Genomic DNA, 21,044 nt, shown 5'->3' with positions numbered 1-21,044 from the left:
TGCTTGGCGCTGCCTGGGCTCCCCGCGCTTGCCTGGCCCTTCCCCAGGTTCCTCCGCGCGCCGGCCGGCCCCCAGCGCGCCAGGCCTCCTGGGCGCCCAGTGCGCAGGCGCCGGCGGCGGGCTCCGAGCGTGTGCCGGGCTGGAGCGCGGTGGGGCGCGTGGTGGCGGCGGCGGCGGCGGGGGAGCGGTGGGGCGGAAGGACCCCCGGACGGCAGGGCGCGGTGCTGCCTGGGCTTCCCGGTGCGGGTGTGGCCCCCTCCCCAGGTGCCTCCGCACTCAGGCCGGCCCCCAGCGTGCGGGGCCTCCCGGTCGACCAGTGCGCAGGCGCCGGCGGGGGGCTCCCAGCGTGCACTGCGCTCGAGCGCGGTCCCCCGGACTGACGGCCAGCCCTGCGGATGGACGGGCCGTGTGCCCTATCACCCTGCGCCTGCTGAACTCCGAGCACCCGAGGATGTCTGCGCTGAGGAAGGTGCGGGCCGCGGGCGGGGCGCGGGCAGGGACCCCGAGCTGCAGGGGTGATCGGTCGTGGGCTGCGCGCGGCGGTCTGGTGCCTCGCCGGCGGTGCTTCCCGGACCCTGCACTCCCGCGGCGTGGGTGCGGCGCGGACTGTTCCGGGCAGACGGGCGGGCTGGAGGAGCTGCGGGGCCTGAGGAGGGGGCGGCGTCCGGCTCCCGCGGGGCAGCGGCGAGGGCCCAGGGGCCCAGGCGGAAGCGGCTCGTGTTTAGGGCAGCGCCAGCGGCGGACAGACGGTCCCTGGACAGCTCGAGAGCCTCCGGCCACGCCGCCCGAGGCAGCTAGTGTCCGGTCCGTCCTCCGGATGCGGGGCACCGCCCGTGGGGGGACGCGCGCTACCTTCGCTTCGCCCTGGCACCGGCTGCTCAGCGGCGCTGGGACCTTGTTGCGGCCAGCGAGCAGCACGCGCCCCAGGTGGCATTCGGGGCGGGGACTGCCCGCCGTCTGCGGTGTGGCGGAGGCGCGGCGCTTGCCTGGGCTCCCCGCGCTTGCCTGGCCCTTCCCAGGTGCCTCCGCGCGCCGGCTGGCCCCCAGCGCACCAGGCCTCCGGGGCGCCCAGTGCGCAGGCGCCGGCGGGGGGCTCCGAGCGTGTGCCAGGCTGGAGCGCGGTGGGACGCGTGGCGGTGGCGGCGGCGGCGGCCCCGCGGATTGTCGGCTGGCGGTGCGGATGGACGGACGGGCCACAAAGCATGTCGCCCTTCGCCTGCTGAACTCAGAGCGCTCGAGGATGTCGGCGCTGAGGAAGGTGCGAGCCGCCGGGGCCGCGGGCGGGGCGCGGGCTGCACGCGGCGCCCTCCTCCCTCGCCCGGGCTGGCTGTCTCGCTGGCGGGGCCTCCCGGACCACGCGCTGCCGGGGCGTGGGTGCGGCGCAGGGTGCGATGGGCTGGTTTTCATGATCTCCTAGTACTTATCTGTTGCTTTTTAAAATTTTTTCCTTGTTGATGGTTTTGAAAAGCCATAGTTTAAATATCGGGGCCGTATAATTAAAAAGAAATCGATTATCTTCAGAAGTTGATTTTTTAGATGTGGTTTCTGTTTCATTTGTAAAAGGTTTTACTTATTGATTTGTGAGAGAGACAGAGAGAGGCAGAGACACAGGCAGAGGGAGAAGCAGGCTCCCCATAGGAAGCCCAATGTGGGGCTGGGTCCTGGGCCAGAATCAGCCCTGAGCCAAAGTTAGACACTCAGCTTCTTAATCACCCAGATGTCCCTGTGTTTCCTATTTTAACTTAGATAATAAGGCATATGTCATCAATCTCAAAGTGATTTGCTATTTGGTTACTCCCCCAGACGCCTTTCAGGTTTCATCCAAAGATTAGAAATTATAGGGATCTTTCACTTTATGTGTTTTATGCGGACGCTTATTCCTCTGCTCCTCTTGGTGGTTCATTCGAGATCCAAACTTTTTGAAGTGGAGTAAAGGTATAGACAGAATTCTAGTAAGGGGCAGTTGCCACTTGAGGAAGTCTTAAGAAATCACTTTATTATTCTTTAAAACTCTTTTTTTTTAAGATTTTATTCATTCCTAAGAGAGCCACACAGAGACAGAGAGAGAGTTAGAGACACAGGCAGAGGGACAAGCAGGCTCCATGCAGGGAGTCCATCAAGCCCTGGCCCAAAGGCAGTGCTAAACTGATGAGCCACCCGGGCTGCCCAATTTTTAAAATGTTTTTATCAGGGACGCCTGGGTGGCTCAGTGCTGAAGCGTCAGCCTTCAGCCCAGGGTGTGATCCTGGAGTCCCGGGATCGAGTCCCACTTTGGGCTGCCTGAATGGAGCCTGCTTCTCTTTCTGCCTATGTCTCTGCCTCTCTCTCTCTCTCTCTCTGTCCGTCTCATGAATAAATAAAATCTTTTAAAAATTCATCAAATGCCTCTTTTGTGCCAACCACAGGACTACGTGCCTTGTTCCCTTGCATTCTTATAACAATGTTAACCACCACTTCTCCTCTTGCTTTAACTGTACTTTGAGATAACTGTGGATTCATGTGTTGGAAGACATAATACAGATCCCGTGTACCCTTGACCCTGCTTCCTCCAGTGGTGACATCTCGCATAGTTATGGTAACCACGTGGGTACATCGTCACTGATGCAGTCCCTTAGGCTTTTTCAGATTTTACCTGTGTTATATGCACACACTTGTGTATCTGCATACGTATGTATATTTTTTCCTGTCCAGTTTACTATAGGTGTAGATTCCGTTTCTTTTGAACATATGATGGAAAGAAGGCTGAGGTAAGTTATGGGGGGTAAATGAAGTATAGACCTGGTTTGAATCTAGGTCTGTTTGACTCAGAGTTTTGATTTTTCAATAGCAGTAGTGATGGACACTCCTGGGTGGTGCAGTGGGTTTTGTGTCTGACTTTTGGTCTCAGCTCCAGCCATGATCAGGGTCATGATTTGGAGCTTCGTGTCAAGCTCCATGCTGAGCGTGGAGTCTGCTTAAGATTCTGTCTCCCTCTGCCCCTGTCCCCTGCCTCTCTGTAAAATAAATTAATCCTAAAAAAAATAATAGTCCTGATGAATAACAGGAATAACAACAATAGCTGAAGCTCACTAAGTTACATATGAAATAGACTATTTACCATATGCCGGGGCTGTTCTAATACATTACCTCAGTTATCGCCCCCCCCCAGAACTATACCTCATAAATTATGTTATAGTTGAACTAGTATTATTAATTAAACTAACCATATTTCCAAGGAACAAGGAATTCCTTTTGTTGCTCCTAAATCAATAATAAAATAGCGAAATTCTACCTCCTTTTTACCTAATTTTCAATTTGAACCTCTGACCTTAATCGCTGATCTTGGCAATTGTCATGTTTTTAAAGTTGTGTGTATCTGTGTACGTGTAAAGTGAGACCTGCATTATTATACATCGAATTATGTTGGGACACCTTACAAATAGTTTTATGAAATCATAAATAAGAGCTAGCTTAGGCATGATGCCAGGTTTTTAAGGGAATAAGTGTAAATCATCAAGAATACTTAAGAATGTAATAGGGAGACATTTTCTTCCCCCTAAAGTAGAATAGATCTTTTTGGCCACATGCAGTCCCAGGAATGTTTGAGTTTAACGTCTCATGTTACAGATCCAGCTTTCCAAGGCAAAGCGAATACATTTGGTGAATGATCACTGATTATCAGAATATGATAATACTTTAGGAAGATAATAGATAGACTAATCAGCAGGCCATAATTTATGATTCTTTGCTAGTTACATATCTTGTAAAGCTGTCCCTGTGATGAACAGCAGCACTTCAGAGCAGGAATAACAGCACGCTCCTGTGTCGTAGATCCCAGGAGGTTTCGGTGCTCTTGTAGACAGCAGACAGAAATAAAAGGAAGTTTCTCCTTTTTACCTCGTATAATCCCACTGGAAAGTGAAACGTGTGCTGAGAGTTGATACTGACTTCTTCTAGGTCACCTCCCTGAAGAGGCCCCGGGCAGGCACTGTCGTAACAGTTCTTGGACAGGAGTCTGATGGGCCCCAAAGGAGGTGGGAGGGTTTCTGCAACAGGCTACTGGTGGAACAGGGTGCTACTGTCTAGCCCCAGGAAGCTTCTAGTGAGGAGGGCCCCGAGGAACCTGCATCCTTTTCCTTAACTCTTTCAGAGGGTACGGCATACGCCCAGATTGGAGTTAAAGGTAAACTCAGTTCTGTGTAGCTTGTGGTTGTTGCTTTTTGAAAAATGAGCAGCTACAAGAAAGCAACACCACGTATGGCTTAATAGGCCTTAGCTTTTTGGAACTTGAATTTGGATGTAGATAACGCAAATGGTTTTGAAGCTATATATCATTAGGAACTCTTTGGAAACCACAAAACCTTTTTAATGGGCCACTCTATCAATTTTCTGCTCTTCTAAGGAGTTTTTCCTATTCATGACTCCTTTTGATCTTTGGCTAACACTGAGGCAAATGTAGTGACGATTTAGTTTTCTTCTTCCTCTGATAGCTTGTACACGTTTTCTGCCTCGGGTTGTGTCCGCTTGGATGCCTGGAGAATGTTGACAAAGGAAAGGTTAGGCTAGCCTGTTGATGCTACATATTTGGGCTTTAAAAATCAAAAAGGTTCCTTGGCTTCCGCGGAGAAGCATTCTGCTTGATGGCCCAGATTACTGATCCAGTAAAAACGACATGTTCCAGCCATCCTTCACACACACCTTAAGTGAAATTAATGAGATCACTCTATGGTTACGCTTTGTGTTTTATTTTCACTTTCTAGGTCTGTATGAGCTGTTGGCTGTTGTGCAGGCCGGCTGGGGCCACGTGTGGACAGCCAGGAAGACCTGACCTTCCTCTGGGATATGTTTGGTGAGAAAAGCCTGCATTCACCGGTAAAGGTAAAACCATGCTGATGTCAGATTCTCTTGGTGGGAAAACATATGGAAAAATATTTTGTCATCTCATGCTTTGTTCTGTCCTCCCCTACTCTCTATGCAGAAGTTACTCGTCGAGCACCATTTTCCTTTAGGTTAGTGATTTCTGAATTGTATTCATGAAACATTTCCTTAATGTGTGACCAAAAAGCTATTCCCTTTTTCATTTTCACTTTGATTTCGCTACTCTAGATTTTTGTTTATTATGTGTGAATCTGGATCTCAAAAGAAATTCTCTCAACATTTCTTCTTTGTCATATTTGCTCTAGATTATTTTTTTTCATATTTGCCGTTTACTCAATTTAAGAAGTTTCCGTTTATTCTTTGTAAAATGACTTTTTAAATGACTAGCCATTGGACTTTGTCAAGTGCTTTTTATTTATTTATTGTAATGATCATATGATTTGTTTCCTGTCAGTCTCAACATAGGAAAGTTCATTGGTTTTTGACATTTTTTTTTTTTTTACTGATTTTTGACTGTTCAACTGGCTATCATTGGACTATTATTTGAGATAACCTAATTTGTTCATGATTTGTTCTCCTTTACATATAATCTGCTGGAGTTAGTTGACTCCTAGTTTATTTAGAACTTTAATGTCTCCTTTTATGAGACTTCAGCCCATAATTTTGCTTTCTTATCTCTCTCATCAGATCTTCACAATATCCTGGGTAGCCTTATGTTGTGAGGTGGAAGTCTCTACTCTTCTGTGGGTAAGTTTATGAAAGACTGAAGTTCGTTTGTCCTTTAACAGAACTGACTTGTTGGGTTCCTTGGGCCTGGATGTTTTCTTTTTTATAAGGATATTGGTAACTATTTTAAAGATGACAAGAACGTTTAGGCTTTCTATTTCTTCTTGATTAGTTTTAATGATTCATATTTTTCTAAGATTTGGTCCATTTCAACTACATTGTCAAATTTCTGAAAAGGTTGCTTATAATATTTCACATGTGCACTTTCTATGCTAATTGTTTTTCTTCTTGGTCCTGATATTGGTACTTACTGCCCTTTCTTCTCTTTCCTCAATATTGCCAGAGTTTTGGCATTAGTCTTTTTAGATATAAACCTTTGGCCTTATTAATTTTCCTCATTGTATATTAGTTTTTATTTCATTGACTTTTTTAAAAAAATTCTTTTTCTAGTTATGAACGTTTGTTCATAAATTTTCAACCTTCTTCTTTTCCTAACGTTAGCATTTAAGGCCATTTCTCCCAAGGTACTGGTTTTCTTAACTTAGAATCATTTTGTAGTTGCTTACTTAGACTTTTCTTGAATTTACAAATAAGGATTTTTTTAATTTATCTTGTTCCTGATTTCTACCTTAATTGCTTTGAGGTCAGAAAACCTAATTTGCATTATTTCAGTCCTTTGAAATGTGTTTACACTTTATGGCCAGCTACATATTCAATATCTGTAATGTATCCTGTCTGTGTCTAAAAAGAAGGTATATTCTGCAGTCATTAAGTATAGTTTTCTGTATGTGTCTGTAGATCAAGTTTGTAAACCTATTCAAATATTCTGTGTTTTCACTGATTTTTGTTCGTTTATTCTCTGTTACCAAGAGAAGTATGGTAAAAAAGTTTCCCATTATGACCATGGTTTTCTTCTTGCAGTTCTGTTCAGTTTTTTGTGTGTTTTTTTTTAAATTTAATTTATTTATCGGACACTGAAGAAGCAGGAGGAGTGACAGGCAGAGAGAGAGAGAGGGAGAAGCAGGCTCCCCCCTGGAGCAAGGACCCTGATGTGGGCCTTGATTCCAGGACCCTGGAATCTTGACGGGAGTTGAAGGCAGGTGCTTAACCGACTGAGCCACCCAGGCTCCCTCTGTTCATTTTTTGTTGTATATATTTAAATTTGTTATTAAATATAAATTTGTTATTTTGCTGGTGAATTACTACACTTTATACTTTTTAATAGAGTTTATTTTAAAGTAGATACATTTTTGTTGCCATTTGCAGGATATCTTTTCCTATCCTTTTATTGTCAACTCTTCCATATTCCTGCTTTATTACAGCTTTTGTGAATTACAGTTGGAGCTTTCTGAGGTAACAAGTCAGAAGTCTTTACTTTCAGCTAGAATATCTTCACTACAGTTCATTATGACGTATGATCTTTATAATTTAAAATCTGACGTATTTTGTGTTTTCTTGTCCTGATTTTTCTTTGTTTCTTTTGGATTGGTTAGGGTTTTCCCTGCATACAGTTGAGAAGTTAATACATTCTCTTTCTGTTATTTGAGTGGCTACCTTAGAAATTATGACATGAATCCTTTATTATAAAATCCTATCTTAATCTGTCTATTGTCATCTGGAAAAGATCCAGAAATCTTAGCGCACTTTTGCCCCATATACTTTCCTGCCAACTTCAGTGCTATTGTGTCCTGTATTTTAATTCTCTCTAGAAAACAAACAGAAAAACAAAAACCCCTCACAACCTTGTAGACATCCTTATTTTGCTTTACATCAACGTCATTATTCATTTAGTATAACCACCATTTTGTTCGTTCTAGTCCCAATCTACAGCTCAGCCTTGTCATCCAGGCTGATTTTTCACCTGTTTAATGTAAAAAAGCTCTAGAATCTCCTGTATTGAGGGTTTGTGGCTATCAAACTATGTCTTTCAGTGAATCAGTACATGTTTTTATTTCCTTCCATTTTTTTTTCGTTTTATTAAATTATAATCGATATATGACACACTAGTTTCAGGCGTGCAACATAAAATTTGGCATTTGTATATCTTGCACAATGAACACCATAGTAAGTCTAGTTAACATCTCTCTGCATGCACAGTCACGCCATTTGTTTTCTTGTGCTAAGAACTTTTCAGACGTATTTTCTGAAAACAACTTTCAAATTTGCAATATGTTATTATTGACTATAGTCACCATGCTGTGCGTAAATTCATTTTGTAAGAGGATGATGGGACTCTTGATCCCCTTTATCCGTTTTTACCCACACAGCCTCACCCCCTTCCCTTTTGGCAACCACCCATGTATTCTCTGTATTTCTGACTTTATTTGTTGTTTAGTTTCAGGTATAAGTTAAATCATACCATATCTGTCTTTCTCTTTCTGACTTTTTTCACTTAGCATAATACCCTTCAGATTCATGCCAGTTGCAAATGGCTAATTTATTTTATGGCTGAATAGTATTCCTTTTTTTTTTTTTTTTGCTGAATAGTATTCGTGTGTGTGTGTGTGTGTGTGTGTGTAAATCTTTTCCCATTCATCCCTCAAAGGAAGGACACTTTGGTTATTTCCATATCTTGGCTATTGTAAATAATGCTGCAGTGAACATAGAGGTACATGTATCCTTTTGAATCTTCAGATAAATACCCAAAAGTGGAATTGCAGGATCATGTGGGAGTTGTATTTTTAAGTTTTTGACTGTTCTCCAGATTATTTTCTGTGGTGGCCGCACCAATTTACAACCTCACCAACGGTGCACTAGGGTCCCCCTTTGCCCACAGCCTCATCAGTACTTATTTTTTCTTGTCTTTCTGATATTGGCCTTTCTCAGAGGTGTGAAGCGATATCTCACTGTGATTTTGATTTGCATTACTCTGATGATTTGTGATGTTGAGCATCTTCCCGTGTGCCTGTTGGTGATCTGTATGTCGTCTTTGGGAAAACGTCTATTCAGATCCTCTGTCCATTTTTTAATATTGAATTGTTTGTTTCTTGTTGATATTGAGCTATATGAATTTCTGTATATATTTTGGCTGTTAACCCCTTATTGGATAGAATTGGCAGTTCTTCTTCCTTCTATTCGGTAGATTGCCTTTTTTGTTGTTGATGATTTCCTTTGCTGTGCAGAAGCTTTTTAGTTTTATGTTATCTCATTAATTTATTTTTGTTTTTTGATGCCACTGCCTTTGGAATCATAAGATCCAAAAAGGAAAAAAAAAATCTCCAAGAGTGATGTCAGAGAGCTTACGACCCATGTTTTCTTCTAGGAGTTTAATGATTTCAGGATTTTCATTCCAGTCTTTAATCCATTTTGAGTTAATTTCTTTGTATGGTGTGAGATGATGGCCCAGTTTCAGTCTTTTATATGTAGGTGTCTAGGTTTCCCAGCACCATTTATTGAAGAGATTGTCTTTCTCCATTGTATATTCTTGCCTCTTTTCTTGTAAAGTAATTGGCCTTATATGCCTGGGTTTATTTCGGGGCTCTCTTTTCTGTCCCACGAATCTGTGTGTGTGTTTTTATGCCAATACCATACATTTTGATTACTTTAGTTGTTAGATACTACAGCTTGAATTCAAGGAGTGTAATGTCTCAGACTTGTCCTTTCTCAAGATTTGCTTTGGCTGCTTGGGATCTTTTGTGGTTCTATACAAATCTTACGATTGTTGTATTTCTGTGAAAAATGCCACTAGAATTTCAATAGAGATTGCCTTGACTCTGTAGATTGCTCTGGTCAGTATGGACATTTTTGCAATATTCTTCATGAGCATGGAATATCTTTCCACTTATTAGTGTCATTGTCTCTCCTCAGTGTCCTATAGTTTTCAGAGTATAGATCATTCACCTCCTTGGTTAAATTTATTCTTGGGTATTTTTTCATGCAATTTTAAATGGGATTTGTTTTCTTAGTCTCTCTTCCTGATAGTTTGTTGTTGGTGTACACAAGTGTGACAGAATTGTGTATATCAGTTTTGTACCTGCAACTTTACTGAATTTATTTAGAAATAAGGTTAGAACTAATGTTCTAACAGTCTTTTTTTTCCACAGAGTCGTTAGGGTTTTCTGTGTATAAAATTGTATCATCTACAAATAGTGATGGTTTTACTTCTTCCTTTACAATTTGGTTCCAATTTCTTTCTTTTTCCTTCCTAGCTGCTGTGGCCAAGACTTCCAATACTGTGTTAGCATCCTCGCCTTGTACCTGATGTTAAGCAGGAAGCTTTTCCCTGTTGAGCATGATGCTAGCTGTGCACTGGTCATACGTGGCCTTACATTTTGAGGTACATTTGGTCTATACCCACTTTGTTGAGTTTTTCTGGGGTTTAATCCTGGTCTTTCATTGGGAACATGTTTACCTGTTTCCTCATGTTGCCTGACTTTGTATGTATGTATGTCTTTGTGTTAGGTGAAACAGCTATCTCTTCTAGTCCTGAAGGTGTGGCTGTGTGTGGGTGAACATTTTTGTTTATAGTAGCCTTGCTTCAGTGTTTGGTTGTCTCTCATACTGTTTCCCCAATTATTCTAGACCTGTGGGGCTCACAAACACAATCCACCCTGGCCCCAGAGTCTCATATTCAGTAGGCACCCCCTGTGTGGGTTGCATGTACCTGCTGGCTTGGAGGCCTCTGGCAGTGGGAGTGTAACTAGAGGTCAGGGCACTGGCCTCCTGCTTCTGGCAGGGCCGTGGCAGCAGTATGGAGGGGGAAGGAGGTACTAGAAGGTTATGGGAATGCAAAAATAGCTCCTGCCAGCATTGGCAGTAGCAAGGTAGAGAAAGCGTAAATATGGCACTCTCCGGTATCTTTTGTCTTTGGAGGGAATCTGAGTGGGCTTTTGCCCTTCTGGTAGATGCTTTAAGATTAGCAAATGGAACCCCTTCACATCTGGTCTAGGCTCCTTTCAAACTGGTGCTTTTGTACTGGGTCCTGAGGCAAATGAGTCTGATTGTGAGCCCTGTAAAAGCAGAGCCTGCACTCAGTACAGCCCTAGGAGTCTCCTGGACGGAAGCTCCACTGGTTTCCAAAGCCAGGTGCTTTGGGGGCTGTCTGTCTGGTGCATCTCCCATGGGTCATGGTGCCTGATGTGTAGTACAGATTCCCTCCCTCAGGGAGGGGTTCTGTATTTGTGCAACCCCTCCTCCATAGGTCGTTGCATGGGGGGAGGTGAGGTTTTCGGCAAAAATACAACTGCATCTGTCTCTCCTCCCTGTCTGTTTAATTCTTCGTTGTGGAGTAGCTGTCCTGCTCAGAGATAATTGTTTTATATGTAGCTGTAGATATATTGTGTCTGTTGAGGGAAAGGATTTCAGAAGTTTTTATGTGACTATCTTGAATGATCTCCCTGTTTGCCTCTGTTATTTTTTTTTTTTTTAGATTTTATTTATTTAGTCGTGAGAGAGGCAGACACACAGGCAGAGGGAGAAGCAGGCTCCAAGCAGGGAGCCCAACAAGGGACTTGATCCCAGGACCTCGACCCAGGCCACCTGCGTCTTCTTGAATGGCATTTTTAAATCTTTTTTTTTTGTCTTAATTTTATTTATTTATGATAGTCACAGAGAGAGAGAGAGAGAGGCAGAGACACAGGCAGAGGGAGAAGCAGGCTCCATGCACCGGGAGCCCGACGTGGGACTCGATCCCGGGTCTCCAGGATTGCGCCCTGGGCCAAAGGTAGGCGCCAAACCGCTGCGCCACCCAGGGATCCCCCTTGAATGGCATTTTTAGTAAGCAAAGAATGCTAGGTAGGCTCTTGTTATCTATCTGTGTATCTATCTATCTATCTATCTATCTATCATCTATCTATTTATATTTCAGTATAGTGAAAGATGATGAAATGATTATTCCTAAAATTTCTAGTTAGAGGTCAGCTGTCAGGATCTCTGTTTTGAAGTAATCTTTCAAAGCATGTTTTTTTCCTCTGGCTCTTTTAAAGACTTCAATACATACATAACTTTTTTTCTTTTAAATAAGTTCTGTTTAATTCTTTTAAAAATGTTCGGCCCAAGTGTGGCAGATTACAAAATCAATGCCCAGAATTCAGTGGCATTTCTGTACACTAACAATGAGACTGAAGAAAGAGAAATTACGGAGTCAATCCCTTTTACAATTGCACCCAAAAGCATAAGATGCCTAGGAATAAACCTAACCAAATAGGTAAAGGATGTATACCCTAAAAACTACAGAACACTTCTGAAAGAAAGTGAGGAAGACACAAAGTGATGGAAAAATACTCCATGCTCAAGGATTGGAAGAATTAATATTGTGAAAATGTCAGTGATCACCCAAGGCAATTTACACATTTATTTTTATTTATTTTTATTTATTTTTTAATTTTTATTTACTTATGATAGTCACACAGAGAGAGAGAGAGAGGCAAAGACACAGGCAGAGGGAGAAGCAGGCTCCATGCACCGGGAGCCCGATCCCGGGTCTCCAGGATCATGCCCTGGGCCAAAGGCAGGTGCTAAACTGCTGCGCCACCCAGGGATCCCAATTTACACGTTTAATACAATCCCTATCAAAATGCCATGGACTTCTTCAGAGAGTTGGAACAAATTATTATAAGATTTGTGTGGAATCTGAAAAAACCCCGAATAGCCAGGGGAATATTAAAAAAGAAAACCGGGATCCCTGGGTGGCGCAGCGGTTTGGCGCCTGCCTTTGGCCCAGGGCGTGATCCTGGAGACCTGGGATCGAATCCCACATCGGGCATCCCGGTGCATGAAACCTGCTTCTCCCTCTTCTCTGCCTCTCTCTCTCTCTCCCATAAATAAAATGAAAATTAAAAAAAAAAAAAAAAAAAAAAAAAAAAAAAAAGAAAACCATAGCCATGGGCATCAGAATGCCAGATTTCAGGTTGTACTACAAAGCCGTGGTCATCAAGACAGTGTGGTACTGGCACAAAAACAGACACATAGATCAATGGAACAGAAATGAGAATCCAGAAGTGGACCCTCAACTTTATGGTCAACTAATATTTGACAAAGGAGGAAAGACTATCCACTGGAAAAAAGACAGTCTCTTCAGTAAATGGTGCTGGAAAATTGGACATCCACATGCAGAAGAATGAAACTAGACCACTCTCTTGCACCATATACAAAGATAAAATGATGAAAGATCTAAATGTGAAACAAGAATCCATCAAAATCCTAGAGGAAAACATAGGCAACTCCCTTTTCGAACTTGGCCACAGTAACTTCTTGCAAGATACATCCATGAAGGCAAGAGAAACAAAAGCAAAAATGAACTATGGGGACTTCATCAAGGTAAGAAGCTTTTGCACAGCAAAAGATACAGTCAACAAAACTAAAAGACAACTACAGAATGGGAGAAGATATTGGCAAATGACATCTCAGTTAAAGGCCTAGTATCCAAGATCTGTAAAGAACTTCTTAAACTCAACAGCAAAGAAACAAACAATCCAATCAAGATACGGGCAAAAGACATGAACGGAAATCTCACAGAGGAAGACACAGACATGGCCAAGAAGCACATGAGAAAATGCTCCGCATCACTGGCCATCAGAGAAATACAAATCAAAACCACAATGAGATACCACCTCACACCAGTGAGAATGGGGAAGATTAACAAGGCAGGAAACCACAAAAGTTGGAGAGGATGCGGAGGAAAGGGAACCCTCTTGCACTGTTGGTAGGAATGTGCAATGGTGCAGCCACCCTGGAAAACTGTGTGGAGGTTCCTCAAAGAGTTAAAAATAGACCTGCCCTAGGACCCAGCAATTGCACTGCTAGGGATTTATCCCAAAGATACAAATGCAGTGAAACGCCAGGACACTTGCACCTCGATGTTTCTAGCAGCGGTGTCCACAATAGCTAAACTGTGGAAGGAGCCTCGATGTCCATCGAAAGATGAATGGGTAAAGAAGATGTGGTTTATGTATACAATGGAATATTACTCAGCCATTAGAAATGACCAATACCCATCATTTGTTTTGACGTGGATGGACCTGGAGGGTATTATGCTGCGTGAAATAAGTCCATCGGAGAAGGACAAACATTTTATGGTCTCATTCATTTGGGGAATATAAAAAATAATGAAAGGGATTAAAGGGGAAAGAAAAAATGAGTGGGAAATATCAGAAAGGGAGACAGACCATGAGAGACTCCTAACTCTGGGAAACGAACTAGGGGTAGTTGAAGGGGAGGTGGGTGGCAGGTGGGGGTAACTGGGTGGCGGGCACTGAGGGGGGCACTTACTTGATGGGATGAGCACTGAGTGTTATTCTGTATGGTGGCAAATTGAGCACCAATAAAAAATAAATTTATTAAAAAAAAAGAAAAAAATGTTTGGCCAACATTCAAATTGTTTATACCATAGGCTCATCTTAAGAAACCTGGTTAACCTTTATTTCCAACATCAAAAGCATGAAGTTCCATTCTTAAAGCAGTAGATTCGAAAGAAGAAAGGTTTTGACTATATCACTGCAATATTGCCACTTGCAGAAGCCCTTTGAAGTAACTAGAATGGACTTTATTGGCCTTGCCAATGTCCTACAAATGTTTTGTTTTCATATTTCATTTAAAACATGAATTATTTTTCCCTTTTGATGTTGACTGTATTTCATCATGGAAAATCAGCATCTTCAACTTGCTCTTTTTTCTTCAAATGGCTTCCAAAATGAGGTATACTCTGGAGTTTTGAATGGATCATGTTTTTATTTTTACAGTTCTCTTCCATAGCAAATCAAGCTCATTAGGTATGTGGCTGACCGCAAGCTGTTCTGTGTGAACAGAAAGCAGCGTGTGATTTGGCATTTGGATACAACTTTTGTTGGGGGGAGATCAGTACATAGAGCTTCATTCTTAAATTAAACCAGGACACTTGTTCTTGTCCTTGTTACTGCTCCTCAAGTATTTATGAATGAAGCAAAAAGTCGTCTTCAGGGATCCCTGGGTGGCACAGTGGTTTAGCGCCTGCCTTTGGCCCAGGGCGCGATCCTGGAGACCCGGGATCGAATCCCACGTCGGGCTCCCGGTGCATGGAGCCTGCTTCTCCCTCTGCCTGTGTCTCTGCCTCTCTCTCTCTCTCTCTGTGACTATCATAAATAAATAAAAATTAAAAAAAAAAAAAGTCGTCTTCATGTAATAATGGGTTTTCATTTTTATTTAATTTTTATTTAACTTTTAAGATTTTATTTATTCATGAGAGACACACAGAGCGAGAGAGAGGCAGAGACACAGGCAGAGGGTGAAGCAGACTCCAAGCAGGGAGCCAGATGTCGGACTCGATCCCCGGTCCCCAGGATCAGGCCCTGGACCGAAGCTGGCGCTAAACTGCAGAGCCACCCGGGCTGCCCTGGATTTTTCATTTTTAAACAGGAAAATCACTTAGTGGCATTTCTCACAGTAGCTCTTAGAGGTGGGCTTTCACTTCTGTTCTATTAATAGTTTTCTTGTAAGGTAAATATCTGCTAGCATACTTACTACATGTTAGCCAATGACTCTGCTACATTGCGTGCTCTTGCTATTACAAAAAGCCCAACCGTCATTTCTCCTTTTGTTGAGTTTTTCAAATGAATGGCTTTATTTATTACAGTGGGTAATAGCAGTAGACTTTGCTGCAGTGACTGTACTGTACTGTATGTATTCAATAAATACTGTTAATTGGTGACAGAAATTTATACACAAAAGAAGCAGGTGAATCAGACTAGACCAGATCTAGAGGGAGATACAGAAGCAAATTCTCTATTTGTTACCCTGTCGTCTGTTAGATTTAATATATTATTCTGAGTGAAGTAAGTCAGTCGGAGAGGGACAAACATCATATGGTCTCATTCATTCGGGGAATATAAAAACTAGTGAAAGGGATTCAAGGGGACAGGAAAGAAAATGAGTGGGAAATATCAGTGAGGGTGACAGCACATAAGAGACACCTAACTCTGGGAAACGAACAAGGGGTGGTGGAAGGGGAGGTCGGCCGGGGTTGGGGTGACAGGGTGACTGGCACTGAGGGGGGCACTTGACGGGATGAGCATCGGGTGTTGTAGTATATGTTGGCCAATCGAACCCCAATAACAAATATACAAAAAATAAGGGAAAAAGAATTAAAAATAGATAAAAATAAACTTCATTTAAAAAGGTTTAATATATCATCTTATTGTGATTATTATCTTAGTCTTTACAGAAATGCCATGTAAACAAGTTGCTGAATATGTTGTGTCTCATGGCATTGTACAGAACTTTGTATGTGCAACAGTCCTCTCATACTAAGATTATTATCTTAGTCTTTACAGAAATGCCATGTAAACAAGTTGCTGAATATGTTGTGTCTCATGGCATTGTACAGAACTTTGTATGTGCAACAGTCCTCTCATACAGTCCTCTCAATTCTGCCAATAATTTTCATTCATTATGTAGTTTTTGTCTTTCATTTTGAGACTCATTGTATAATCTTAATGGCAGTGGTGTGATTTCTCTTTTAGCTGTAAGGAGTACAATGTTTCATAATGTACATGTAGTTGGCTTTTATTTTTCAGTTTTTCTTTAAGGTAAGATACATGTATAAAGTTTGCCATTTTTACCATGTTAACGTACAATGTAATGCCATTAGGTATATTCAGAATGTCGTGCAAACATCACCACTCTCTATTTCCAAAACCTTCTCATCACTCTACACAGAAACTCTGTGGCTGTTAAGCGCTACCTTCCCTTGTTGCCCACCCCCAGCTCCCGGCAACCACCATTCTACGCTTTGTCTCTATATTTTAACTGTTTTACATAGTTCACATAAGTGGAACTATACAGTACTTGCCCTTTTGTAACTATACCACTCCATGCAATGCTTTCAAGGTTTGTCCATGTTGTAGCATGTATCAGAATCTCCTTCTCTTTCTCGGTTGAATAACATTGCACTATGTGTATACACTGCATGTTGTTTGTCCATTTGTCTGTTGATGGACACTTGCATGTGTCCACCTTTTGGCTATTGTGAATGGTGCTGCAATGGACATTGCTGTACAACTATCTGTTTTGAGTCCCGATTGCGGTTCTTTTGGGTAGACACTTAGCAGCTGAAATGCCTGCTTATATAGTAGTTCTGTTTAGGCTTGTGAGAAGGAACCATCAAAGTGTTTTCCGTGGAGTCTGCACCATTTTACATTCCTACCAGCATTATATGAGGGTTCCAATTTCTCCATATCCTCATCACTACCTGTTACACTGAGTAATTTTTGATTATAGCCATTCTCGTGGGCATGAAGTGGTAGTTCATTGTGGTTTTGATTTGCATTTCCCTAATGACTAATGATGTTGAGCATGTTTTCAGGTAGTCTTTGGCGATCTGATTGCCTTTTTGTTGTTGAGTTTGGCATTTTTTATATATTTTAGATATTAAACCCTTATCATATTTTCGCCTTGTAAATATTTTTTCCCCTTGTGTAGGCTATCATTTCACTTGTCTGATAGTATCCTTTGTACAAAAGTTCTAATTTCTATAAAGATCAGTGTCCATTTTATCTTGTGCTGCTTATGCTCTTGGTAGCATATCTAAGAATCTCTTTGCAAACCCAAGGTTATGAGGATTTACCCCTTGATTTAAAATTTGAGCTATTTTTTTGTGTATGGTGTGAGATAGGGATCTAAGAATCTACATTCTTGTGCATGTAGGAATCCAGTTGTCCTGTATAGTCTATTTTGTTTTCATCTCTATTTTTAGTGGCTATCAGTTTTTATCCTAGAAAGCGTTAGTTTGTGCTTTCTCTGGAAACAGTTTATTGGCAAAAGGTCGATGTCCTTAATTTAAAAATTATTGGAGAAATTTGGTGGCTTCATGACACTGTATAACAGAATTTCTTAAATGACAAAGCCCTGGAGGTGGGGGAAATTAGCTCTCAGGATAAAGAAAACCTAATTCTTATTATTGTACTTTGTATTCTGACACTGTTTGGGTGGCTTATTATTTTTTTTTTGGTTGTTTTTGTGAAATAAATGCATTTTCAGTTCCACTTCTGGCATAGCTAGATTCACTCTCAGTGAAGGTCAGAACCCTGTTAGCTTTCTCTGTTGATGTTGTTATTCTGTGGTCCATTTATCTAGTAATAATACATAGTAGGAAAAGGCCAGTTACAATTAATCTGCATTAAACAGGTACGAAAAGAGCAAGAAAATGGTGGGGGAAGTGAACAGAACTTTATGTAGGAACAGGAAATATAAAATGTGACCACATTTGAAATGTAATTAAGAATATTGTAGGTTACAGTTGTAACTGCTAATTCTTAGCATGGATGCATTGTATCCTGCTGAATTTTCCTTTGTTGGCATAATATTGCTGCCAACATTTTATAATAGCACTTTGGCTTTTCCAGTTAAAAGGGCAGTTTAACAAAAATATTTGAAGACTTTAGTTTCTCCAGTAGTATTTGGTTTTTGTTCATTTTTAAAGTTCGGTATTCAGATTGTTCCCTTTCAAAGTGGGGAGTTTTGTCAGATATGTTACGTTTTTCTCAGTTGCTGACTAGCAGACCTCTTTCAGAGGCTTGTTTACCACCAGCATCACTTCGTCATCATTTTCATCAGCCCTGTGAAGTCCTGTATTTTTGCAGTCATGTTAATGGCATCCAAGGTAAAAACCAATGACAGCATAGAGGGCATGTATTAGGTGGGAAGAAATGTTTAAATGAGGGCTGGTATGAACATTGTCAGTTTATTGGTGAATATCATAATGTCTATATTCCTGTAACCTTGGATTGTTTGGGAATTAGATCCTAAATATTCAGAAGATAGGAACCTCTATGTTTATATTAGTATTTTCTTTATTTTCCCAACATTTGTTAGAGAGAGAGAGAGAGAGGAGAGGGGTAGAAGGAGGAGAGAGAATCTCAAGCAGATTCCACACTGAGTCCAGAGCCCAACATGGGGCTCAATCTCATGACCCAAAGACCATGACCTGAGCCAAGATCAAGAGTTGGATGCTTAATCAAGTCAGCCACCCAGACACCTCTGTATTGCTATATTCAATGACTAGGCTTTTATGAACTAATTTGAAGTCTTTTACCTATCTTAGTTAATTGAATATATGACTTGAGATAATTATAGTTGTATAGTAGAAATTTTCCAAACACAATGGTGATAAGCAATGCTGCGATATTATTATAGCTAAAATTGGTAGAGATTCCAGTGTTCACACATTCATTCTTCATTCAGCGAATATTTACGGAGCCACCTACTGTGGCAAGCCCTGTGCTAAGACAGTTGGAATTCAGCAGTGAGTGACATAGATAAATGTCTTTGCCCCCTTGTGGCTGGTATTTGACTAGGAAAGACTGAACCATAGACAAGACAAATGATGTATCCATCACAGGTTGTGATAAGCACCAAGAAACCTCAAGTGGCTGAGGGGCTGTGTGGAGATTTTAGGAAGGGAGACCAGGGGACCCCACTAAGATGCCATTTGGGGAAAGGCCTGTGTGAGCAGGCCTCTAATTTTTCTAATTTTCTCTAATTTTGAGTGGCATCCATGTGCACAGAGTGTGTCTTTGTCCTTTCTTGTGTGTGGGCCTGTCTTCTCCCAAGAATGTGTGAATAGGGAGTGACTGACTCTTGGCTTCCTTTTTTTTTTTTTTCCTGGCTTCCATATGGTATCTCCTCTTTTCTGTCCCTGCACACCTTGGCGGTTTTTTGTTTGTTTTTGTGTTTCAGACTTTTCAGTCACATTCTTTTTTTTTAATAAATTTATTTTTTATTGGTGTTCAATTTGCCAACATATAGAATAACACCCAGTGCTCATCCCATCAAGTGCCCCCCTCAGTGCCCGTCACCCAGTCACCCCCACCACCCCCCACCTCCCCTTCCACCACCCCTAGTTCGTTTCCCAGAGTTAGGAGTCTCTCATGGTCTGTCTCCCTTTCTGATATTTCCCACTTATTTTTTTCTCCTTTCCCCTTTATTCCCTTTCACTATTTTTTATATTCCCCAAATGAATGAGACCATATAATGTTTGTCCTTCTCCAATTGACTTATTTCACTCAGCATAATACCCTCCAGTTCCATCCACATCGAAGCAAATGGTGGGTATTGGTCATTTCTAATGGCTGAGTAATATTCCATTGTATACATAAACCACATCTTCTTTATCCATTCATCTGTCAATGGACACCGAGGCTCCTTCCACAGTTTGGCTATTGTGGACATTGCTGCTAGAAACATCGGGGTGCAGGTGTCCCGGCGTTTCATTGCATCTGTATCTTTGGGGTAAATCCCCAGCAGTGCAATTGCTGGGTCGTAGGGCAGGTCTATTTTTAACTCTTTGAGGAACCTCCACACTGTTTTCCAGAGTGGCTGCACCAGTTCACATTCCCACCAACAGTGTAAGAGGGTTCCCCTTTCTCCACATCCTCTCCAACATTTGTTGTTTCCTATCTTGTTAATGTTCCCCATTCTCACTGGTGTCAGGTGGTATCTCATTGTGGTTTTGATTCGTATTTCCCTGATGGCAAGTGATGCAGAGCATTTTCTCATGTGCATGTTGGCCATGTCTAGGTCTTCCTCTGTAAAATTTCTGTTCATGTCTTTTGCCCATTTCATGATTGGATTGTTTGTTTCTTTGATGTTGAGTTTAATAAGTTCTTTATAGATCTTGGAAACTAGCCCTTTATCTGATACGTCATTTGCAAATATCTTCTCCCATTCTGTAGGTTGTCTTTTAGTTTTGTCGACTGTATCCTTTGCTGTGCAAAAGCTTCTTATCTTGATGAAGTCCCAATAGTTCATTTTTGCTTTTGTTTCTCTTGCCTTCGTGGATGTATCTTGCAAGAAGTTACGTGGCCAAGTTCAAAAAGAGTGTTGCCTGTGTTCTTCTCTAGGATTTTGATGGAATCTTGTCTCACATTTAGATCTTTCATCCATTTTGAGTTTATCTTTGTGTATGGTGCAAGAGAGTGGTCTAGTTTCATTCTCAGTCACATTCTTCTAATCCTAAAATTTCTTCACCTAAATTAACCATAAAGTAAGTTTTCTCTCTATCACGTTGTATCTTTCCAGAGTGTGTGAGTATAAGACAGCGTGTCTGTGAATCCACTCAGAGCCTTTGCAGAATTCTGCGAAACACTCTTATGTAAACGTTTCCCATGGTTTTGAACAATGACTGGCATGGTACTTGTCTTGGCAACTTAATTTTTGTTCCATCTTCACAGGAAACTTTGGAAATGGTAACTTTTTCCCCTTTCCATTCATTTGTTTCACTCTGGAAATGAAAATAATCCATTTCAGAGTGGTGATATGCAAATTACAGATTGACAAAGTGTGGTCAGTAGATTCCAGGAACTAATATTAATGACGTTGAAGTATTGACATAGTTGGAGAAGCTAGCTTTAAAAGATATATGGCAATGAAATACTGTTAAAGGTACCCTTGGGTTATAATAGACTCCAAGTCTGAGAACAGATTCCCTTTTAGTTAATACAGTATTCACTATTTTCTGTATAAGAATAGGTTCTTTAAGGGACTTACTCCCT

General features: G+C 41.8%; 1 protein-coding gene across 14 annotated transcripts in view; it reads left to right on the top strand.

Annotated features, from left to right (window-relative positions):
• Positions 1 to 356: 356 nt before the first annotated feature.
• The window catches only part of LOC140629411 (outer dynein arm-docking complex subunit 2-like), a 272,107-nt gene continuing 251,419 nt past the window's right edge, over positions 357 to 21,044 (top strand). For 4 of the 14 annotated variants that reach the window (XM_072818878.1, XM_072818879.1, XM_072818881.1 and 1 more), the window contains exons 1-5: positions 357 to 469; positions 4,740 to 4,857; positions 4,958 to 4,988; positions 5,545 to 5,604; positions 9,732 to 9,859. The gene's annotated coding sequence lies outside the window, so the exon portion shown is untranslated. Of the gene's footprint in view, positions 470 to 1,132; positions 1,259 to 4,739; positions 4,858 to 4,957; positions 4,989 to 5,544; positions 5,605 to 9,731; positions 9,860 to 21,044 lie in introns of those variants that run through there. The other 10 variants (XR_012027242.1, XR_012027241.1, XM_072818868.1 and 7 more) reach the window with 7 other exon arrangements.

The sequence above is a fragment of the Canis lupus genome (genome assembly GCF_048164855.1).
Source record: "Canis lupus baileyi chromosome 5 unlocalized genomic scaffold, mCanLup2.hap1 SUPER_5_unloc_3, whole genome shotgun sequence".
NCBI classification, from domain to species: Eukaryota; Metazoa; Chordata; class Mammalia; order Carnivora; family Canidae; genus Canis; species Canis lupus.
Note: the sequence above shows the minus strand (reverse complement) of the source record. Positions and strands in the feature narration are given on the sequence as shown.